The 9,504-nt window shown below is 43.5% G+C and overlaps 1 long non-coding RNA gene across 1 annotated transcript; it reads left to right on the top strand.

Annotated features, from left to right (window-relative positions):
• Positions 1–3,190: 3,190 nt before the first annotated feature.
• LOC104584448 lies at positions 3,191–7,680 on the top strand. The gene is made up of 2 exons (XR_732152.3): positions 3,191–3,552; positions 3,632–7,680. It is a non-coding gene; the product is annotated as an uncharacterized LOC104584448 (long non-coding RNA).
• Positions 7,681–9,504: the final 1,824 nt, after the last annotated feature.

Below are 9,504 nucleotides of genomic sequence, written 5' to 3' on the forward strand. Positions count from 1 at the left end.
GGCGGCCAGGACTCTCATGCGGCCAGGACTCTCCCGCGGCCAGGACTCTCCTCCTGGCCGCATGGGCCCTGTGGGCTAGCCCCTCGGCCCATTAAGGCCAGGGTGCTCCCTCACAGGCCCATTTAGCCCAGGGATAGGTGGGCCTCAAGGTGGAACCCTCCGGATCCCTCCGGAACCTTCTAGAAGCTTCCCGGTCAAAACCGGGAAATATTCCAAACTTTCCAGAACCCTGAAAACAACTTTCCATATATAAATCTTTATCTCCGGAACATTCCGGAGCTCCTCGTTGCGTCTAGGATCCCATCCAAGACTCCGAATCATAATTCGATATCATCATCATTTATCTCATCTAACCCAAGCAACATGAAACGTTAAGTGTGTGACCCTACGGGTTCGAGAACATGTGGACATGATCAAATATCAATAACCAATAGCGGGACCTGGATGTCCATAATAGTTCCCACATATTCCACGAAGATCTCATCGGTTGAACCACTATGTCGAGGATTCAATTAATCCAGTATCCAATTCTCTTTGTCTCGCGATATATTACTTGCCCGAGATTTGATCGTCGGTATCGCCATACCTAGTTTAATCTCGTTACCGGCAAGTTCTCTTTACTCGTTCCGTAATATAATACCCCCGCAACTAAACACATTAGTCCCATGCTTGCAAGCTCATTAGGATGTTATATTACCGAGAGGGCCCAGAGATATCTCTCCGTCACAAGGAGTGACAAATCCCAGTCTTGATCCATACAACCCAACAAGCACCTTCTGGGATACCTGAAAAACACCTTTATGATCACCCAGTTACGAGATGACGGTTGATGCCCACAAAGTATTCTTCCGGTACTAGGGAGTGGCATGATCTCATGGTCTAAAGAAATAATACTTGACATAATAAAACATAAGCAACTTAAACTTAAGTGACATGATCAAAAGCTATGTTTAGGTTTGGGTCTGTCCATCACATCATTCTCCTAATGATATGACCTCGTTATTAAATGACAACACATGTCTATGGTTAGGAAACCTTAACCATCTTTAATCAACGAGCTAATCTAGTAGAGGCGTATTAGGGACACGGTATTTGTTTATTTATCCACACATGTATTTGAGTTTCCAATCAATACAATTATAGCATGGGCAATAAACATTTATCAAGAACAATGAAATATGATAATAACAAATTTATTATTGCCTCTAGGGCATATTTCCAACAATATCACATAATGCAAAAGCCGTCAAGCACTTATGCAAGAGCAAAGATGAGGCATCCAATTCCCCCAACGGAATAAAAGAGGCTGATGAAGAACCTCACATTCTCTTGGATTTTAGTGCTTGCATGTATAACATTGAAGACAAGGCAGCCTTTGAAGAAGCATTTGACATCACGAGGAATAAGGTGGACAAGAAGAAGACATCATGGCTTGATAGCATCTATAAGTTCAAGGAAAAATGGGCTGAATGTTACATGAGGGATGTTTTCACATTGGGAATGAGAAGCACACAGTTGAGTGAGAGTTTCAATAGTGACTTGAAAAAACATCTAAAGTCAGATTTTGACATCATTCGGTTCTTAAAGCATTTTGAAAGGGCAGTGCAAGGAAAGAGAAACAAGGAACTAGATGCAGAATTTGAAGCTAGAAAAATGCTACCTAGAATAAGTAACACCTATGCTACTGCAAGCAAGCAAACTTTACACGTTCACCATATTTGAAGCATTCCAAACTGAATATGAAAGATCCATGGCTGCATGTGCTAGGGCATTGGATGGAAGTAATACATATGCTGTTGCAATTGTGCGCGCTGATGGAGATTTAAGTTCTGAACTAGAGCGCATCGTGGTTGTGGTTGGTGATCCCTTGGAGCAAACAACTTCTTGTAGTTGTGGGCAATTTAAAAGGACCGGTGTATTGTGTGGCCATGCTTTGAAAGTTCTTGACTTGATGAATATCAAGTTATTGCCGAGCCACTATATTCTGAAGCGATGGACGAGGGAAGCAAGGTATGGAACTATACAAGACAACAAAGGGAGGAGCATTATTGAAAATCCAAAATTGGATGCTATGCTGCGATACAAGTTTTTGTCTCACAATTTTTTTAATTTGGCATATCAAACGGCAAGCTCTCCAGAATGCTGTCTGTTGGTGGACAGTACACTTGATTGCCTTGCTAAGCAACTAGAGGACAAACTCAGTGTATCCACAACTATTTTGAGTGATTCAAATGATGTCCAACCTGATGTTCAACAAGATGAGAGTATGCTTACTGCGGCACAGTTAAAGAAGAAAGAGGTTCAGCCAAAAAGTTCTAAACGACATAGAGGCTTGACAAGATACGCAAGTTCAGAAAGAAACCAAACAATTCTAGCGTATGTTACTGAAAACCCTTGCAATATAGTGTTCTTGTTCTGCATTTTGTACTAATAAAACAAGCTTGATTGCTTTTTGTAGCGACAAGAGAACTGTGGTGGTGTAGAAACTGAAGTACCAATGGATGTAGAAACTGAAGTACCAATGGATGTAGAAACTGAAGTACCAATGGATAATGTCAATAAGAACTGCAATGCCTTCACTAGCTACACAGAATTGCTCACGGTACTTTCAGTTTTCCTTTTTTGCAATTTCTCTTAAACTAGTTCCAATATTTCCAATTTTTAACTTTTTATTTGTCTTCGCAGGGATCTAGTGTGTTTGATGATATGCGTGTTGAAGATCTCCTTTAGAGCTCGGTTCATTATCTGCTGCTAGGTTGAGTCTCTTTTGCTATTTTGGATGAACATGTTGACAGCTGCTGAAAAAAGGGTGCTAATCTGCTAGGTTGAGTCTCTTTTGCTGTTTTTTTTTTTAGCATCAGTTATGTGCTAATCTGTTGTCGTATGAGATTCAGTGCTTGATCAACAAATTAATTTGTACTGAGCAAGCGTTGTTAACAAAACTGACGTTAAAATGGTCGTTTAAATGTTTGTACGTAAGAGCACTTGTTGTCGAGAGTACTGATGCAGTTTCAGACTCTGAGTAAGAGCGTCCTTGTCACTGAACTGGGCTTCCCGTGGGCTAATTTGTTCACCGGCCTGCTTTGTTCTGCTGTGAAAGGCTGAGAGATCAAGCCGCCGTTGGATCAGCAACGGACGCCATCAGAGGGAGGTAAGTCCCCCTCTGCCTTTGCCACAGCACGTTAGAGAATCTGCGCCGGAAAAAACCCACCCAAATCAACCCCCAAATCGTGCGTGCGTGCGGTTCTGGTGGCGAGCTGCTGCAGTACCGAATTGAGGCGGCGGCGGAACTGCGGTCAGCGGCGCCTGAGAGGAGCGGCGCACGAGAGCAGACGCGCGGCGGCGGCTGGCTACGCGGCGGGCCTGCTCGAGCCTAGGCGGCGGCGGCGGCGGTCGCGGCTGGGGCGGCTGCCTCGACGACGACTGTGGCCCGAGCGAGGAGAAGCTCGAGCGGGCCTCCTCCTCCACCGCCTCCACCTCGCCGCTGCGTCCGGCGGCGAGGGGCGAGCGGCTGCAGCTGGAAGTGCGGCGAGCGGCTTGTGCCAGGCAGCGGTGTGGTTGCGATTTGGTTGGATTTTTTTAAATTTCGCTTTGATTGGATCTGACAGGGCTTGCTCTGATTTTGTTTAAGGATCATCGCTGGTGAGGCAAGAGAGGGCGAGGCGGTCCAAGCTCGAGGGCGCGAGCGGCGGGGAGGAGGCTGGAGTTGGAAGAAGACCAATGCTGGAGGTTGAGGCCGACGCAGACGCCGGCCCACTCCTCGCGTCGTTGGGCAAATAGGCAACCTCGGCGTCGAGTCCGCGGCTCAGCCCAGCCCTGCCTCGTCGGCCGGCTCCTCCCCACTGTTGTGGTATGCCCCTCGCCAGCAGCTCGTGTGGAATTAGTGTCAGGTACCCCAACTGCTGAAGCTAGCAAGTGTTCATTGCTTCAGTAATGGGAATTGTTCAGTGTTCTTGCGACCTGTGATTTGATTCTTGTCTATCCCCATCCTTCCAACGATGGTTGGGACCTGACAATTAGCAGCCACAGTGTGGCTATCGCTGGCAAACCAGGTGCGCAGCCCAGAGGAAAACAGGAGATACATCGGCAGTCTGTGCGTCTTATTGTTGGATTTGTCAGGGCTGTTGGCTCTGTGTTGTGGCATATTTGTCAAAATTCTTGGTGTGATTTTGGTTAAATCTGAACATTTTACGGTTTCTTGGGAATTTTGGTCTGCAGTGGATCGTCTCCTCTTTGTCAAATTCCAGTCGTAACTACAGGCACTTCATTTTCTCCTCCTGGATTGTTTTTTTTTTTTGTAGTTCTCCTCCTAGATTTGGCAGTGTTGATCAAGAACACTCAGATCAACCTAATTAAGGGTAGGGTGACTCGTTGTAGGAACCACCAGACTTTGCTGGGTAATTAGAATTTGCAAGATGGAGTTAATGTAGCCAGCCGAGGTCCAAATGACCAACGGGTGTGCTTGGATGATCTGATTCTGATATCATTAATGTTGGATTGGTAATTATCTTCTCAAGCAGATCCTGTCATTACTGATCCATGCTGAAGCAGTAATAAAATTGATTAGCGTATAGAATTATCATAACTATAATGGATAATTGATGTATGAAATCTTGTTTGCATCCTGATGCATGCTGAAGCAGTAATCAAATTTATTAGCATATAACTTACCATAACTATAGGGTTATCACAGCATGTTAATTCCATCCCGTTCATCGATCATTGCTTTTTTGCAAATTTTTAGCTGACCAACTCAGTGTAGCTATAGATTTGATGTCCGGTTATGTTGTTTGGGTTCTCTGACATAATGTGGTGCTTGTATTGCTGACGATGTTGTGAATTCAATACTATTCGACGTAGTAAATCGTTTTCTTTCTTTCAGCTAGCTATCATTAGTGTTTTGTTTCCAAGAAACTTATGTGGCTTTGCCAAAGATTCGTGGCGGCGGTGATATGGTCAATTTCTCATGCTTTTCAGGCCATTCTTTTCCCCCCTCAAAGAAACTGTGAGCACTGATTTTTTTTTCTTAGTACTTATAGATGCATTCTGTTTATTGCTGGAGATATCTTCAAATGGAAAATGTTGGCTTCACATTGCAAATCTCTTCTATTTTTTGCTTGTTTGATTGTAGTAATAGTACTATGCAATAACCTTTCTTTTTCTTCAAGATAGTGCAAATGGAGACAGTGATCTGATTACACATTGCCATCAAACTGTCGGCACGTTGAAGTAAGCCGGAGAAATTTGTGGTTTGCTCTGCTTTACTGTTCTCATTTTATTTTCCTGCCAGTTTTTTCGAGGTTACCATCATCTTAGATTGTATGTTGTAATTCCTCATTGACAAGGTTCCTTGGTGGTATCTCATTAATGGCTTCATTTGCTGATCTGTTATCTTGATTTGCCTGGACCAAGCTTAATTTGACAGAAACAGAAACATATCCATTTCGTTTTATCTGACCGACATTCACATAGCGGCGATTGGCTGGGGAAGGAGCAGTTGGCAGCGGCGCGTGATAGCAGATGCGGGGCGTGGCGGTGGCTGGCTGGCTACGCGGCTTGCCGGCTCGAGCCTAGGCACGCTGGCAGCAAGAATAGTCAATTGCAAACTATTGTTTAGGGTCTCTCTTTCCCCTAATCAATTGATGTTCACTGCAATGATTTATTAAGTAGATTATCAAGTTGCTCTGTTCTTTTTCCTCTTTTGAAAAGCTTATCCCGATTGCTCTGTTCCTAGCTTTTCCTCTTTTGAAAGCCTCCAGGCATTCTGCTTAGTCTCTTAATGCTGTTTTCTGAAAGTATGTTTATGCTGGAACGCTGCTGATCGTTTATGCTCATAATTTTTTATCTCTTCACAAGGTTTTTTTTTCTGGGAGAAATATCTATTCACAAGGTTGCAGGTGAGTTCTGTTAATTCCGTGGATATCCTTAGAATGTCCTGTGTCTCTTGTGTACTAGCGTTTATAGTTTATCTTATGCTGCTTGTTTCCTACAGAATTGCGCTCTTACCATGCTTGCAGCATTTTCTAAGACAGCCAAACTTTGTGAAGGATGCAAAAGTGAAGGAAATGAGACCATGGAAAGCCAGTATGGTATATGTCATGATTTGACAGAAGATGTGGTGGTTAGTGGAGATATACGAAATGAGAATTGCTTTCTTCAAAGTAATATTTTTCAGGTTGTTGTTGGGATGCCTTTGAAATGAGCAAATTGACCTGGGCACTTCTCATGACTCAGTTTTCAGGTAAATCATTTTCTATGACTGCCACTGCAGGTCAGTTAGCTTTTTAACGCCTCTGTACCATGTTTCGTTCTGAAAATGTTGTTTGCATCTGAGAAAAATATGTGCATCTCTTTAGCTTTATTGATCAAACTAGCCCACAAACTCTGATTTGGCACCTGCTCAGACTTTTAGATATTGTAGCATTAGTATTGTAGAGATGATTTGGGGCTCTAGAACTTTTGCTTCACGTTGTACTCTGCTTAGGCTTTTCATAAAGGGATATGGATATTCCTTCATATAGCATGCATGGCAGAAGGTGTATTTAAAAATTGTTATTTGTTAAATTGCATTGAAACTGCTTATTTGTAGCCAACAGAACCTTTCGGTGGCGAAGTCTCATGTGTAAATCATGTATGTGACCACATATTCTGCATAGTCATAGACTTCATAACAGCCATCATTTTCTAACCACATTACTTTGTAACTCTCATTACAAGTTCTTCCATTCAGCGCCATACCTACTAAAAGAGAAAAGGCACCTTAAATCATGGACAATCAAGGATCCTTGTAAATCAGTCAAACTGTTTATCATTTACTCTCTTTCTTGGTAGACTCTTTATAATGTATTTATTGGGAAGCTCAGTTGTGAATATACTCAGTAGGAGAATAGCAAACTATTTCAAGGGTCTTTACTATTTCCCACTGATTAACATAACTCAAGTATCTGCAGGCTGCAGGTCTTTACTATTTGTATCTACTAAGCATGTTCAGAGTAATGCTTTTTTTTTTGCGGGTTGTTCAGAGTAATGCTTTAATTGTGCATATTGCTCGCTACTTAGACGGTTGCCATGAGCAGAAGCGGTATATAGCTCCCCGATGATGTCAAGCTGTAAATAACACAACCGGAGATTTTGTCCCATGCACTGCATGATCGGCAGAAGCAAGACCCTGATCACCAAGGCCTGAAGACCACAACATCGTGGCCTTTATCGGTATGAGCGGCTATGAGTTCGTGCATGGGCACCCCGTCAAGGAGCCGAGGATAGTGGAGGTCTTCCAGGTTGCCCACGATGACATGTTGGCAACATTTCTTCTACAAGCTGGACATGGCGCCCGCCGGCAGGTGACTGCTGGTGCTGCTCATCGTAACCTGGAAGGGTGTGGCACCACCAACAGAGCCCGAATGAACTGCTAATTATGTGTCTTAATAGACCATCATTTCTTTCGCTGGCTTTGTTACTAATTTTATTCTATGCTTCCTCGTCCATTTTTTTTGCCCAACAGTTGATATTTGTGTTGATGCCTAGGAGGGGCCAACTGCATGAGTTGTTATTTGCCTTATGTATGGTGGCTGCTCGAGAGCTTGTGGCAATTGTCTTGCCATTTGGAAGCCTAATTGTTGGTGATTTTGCTAAGCATTTGTATGAATGTGCAATGTCACGATCGTGTGCTTTTGCCCATCATGTTCGTGTACATGTTCATGACTGATGTCATGAGCTAGCAATGGTCTTTTAGCAGCTTGTAAGATGAAATGAAATTAGCTTGTGTGGGCGAAGTCAAACACGTAAATGATTTTTGCGTGTGTTCATGGTAGTTCAATGTAGTACTCGTGCTCAGCTCTCGGCAACTGCAGATCATTAGGCTCAGGGGCGCATGCGACATAAAACCTAACAAAAACGTAATCTTATGAGATCCTTACCTATGAAGCTGCATGTAACGTAAGTTCACGTCGCATGCAAACGATCAAAACCGCATGCGGAGTAATATTACGTTGCATGCAAACCAGCAGAAAAATCTGCCGTGCGGGCCCAAAACCCAACCGTCCAACGTAACTTTGTTACGTCCCTCGCAGAGAATTGGGTGGAGCGGGAGGGGGCGCAGGGCGGATGCACCATCGGCTGGGTCAGGCGTGCGGGGCTCGGCCGGGGTGCAGAATAATATTGTGCTCCCTGGATGTCAAATAGCGCGACCATATATATATATATATATGAAAATTACAAGGTATTTTCGGGTGTAGTTACCCCTCCTCATCCACCGTGAGAAATGAAAACACGATGTCGCTAACGGGTCACGAGCTCCCACCAACCCGATCCAACTCCCATTTATTTGCATTTTAATTTAATTATTAATCAGTGTCTGGTTTGGCGTATAAAACAAGTTTGTTGGCGACCAGAGATCTTTTAGGATCTTGCTAGTTTCCACCAACGAACGACGCCGGCGGCCGTCCACGGTGCTCCCGGTGCAAAGGTCGTACACTCCCTTCTGTCCTCCAGCGGCCGTCCATCAAGCTCTCAAACGAAAAGCCTCCGTCCATCTTGCGAGCGTTTTGGGAGCTGGCCGGTGGCATCGCATCTCCTGGGAGCTCACCATTAATTGAGAGACGGAGGCAGCTGAGCTGCCGAGGTATTCCAGTAGAAGCCGGTGATATGATCTATAAAGGCGACAGTGTTGTATTGATGATTTGCTATCTGGAGGTGATGCATGACCGACATCACACCATGTACCTGCTAGATCATCTACTCCGTAACAAGTATACTCCTGATATTCTCCCGACAATGTTCAAAATAGAGTATATATTCTCCCTACTCCATACTGCTTGCTTACGCTTTTTCTAGAGTACATATTCTCCACACGTAACAGTCCATGCTAGAAGTAGTATACGTGTATACTTCATGTATTCTCTGATGATATATAGTGGAGTAAGCTGTTCTCACACATACTCCATCGCCAATTGATATATTCTCTCTAGTTTTATGATATGCATATACATCGATATGGATAATCTATATACATGCTACCAACAACATACTCTATACCATGTACTACAGATTGTAATATTATATGTACTACAGATTGTAATATTCTATGTACTACAAACTACATACTACAAACAATATTCTATATTCTATATTCTATATTCTATATTCTACAAACAATATTCTATATTCTAGATACTACATACTACAAAAAATATTCTATATTCTACCCAAAAAAATAGTATCCGATTTTTACTCATCAAAGATTTATTAAGAAGATGCAAGTATGTTCTTTTCACCATACACCAGGCATACTCCCATCCATCGTGCGCGAGTTCTGCTCTGCCAAGCTAGACACCCACCCACCCTTCACAGTCCTTGGTCTATATATAATCAACTACGTGCAGCAAACCCAACGAGCTGCTCGATTAGTGGAGTTAGTTCAGATTCTCCCTGAAAACTAGAGAGTTTATCCACCGGATACTACGTCCCGGCCCGACGCGACTTTTTTTTGGCAGCAACACAACG

Source organism: Brachypodium distachyon, chromosome 4 (genome assembly GCF_000005505.3).
Source record: "Brachypodium distachyon strain Bd21 chromosome 4, Brachypodium_distachyon_v3.0, whole genome shotgun sequence".
Classification (NCBI taxonomy): Eukaryota; Viridiplantae; Streptophyta; class Magnoliopsida; order Poales; family Poaceae; genus Brachypodium; species Brachypodium distachyon.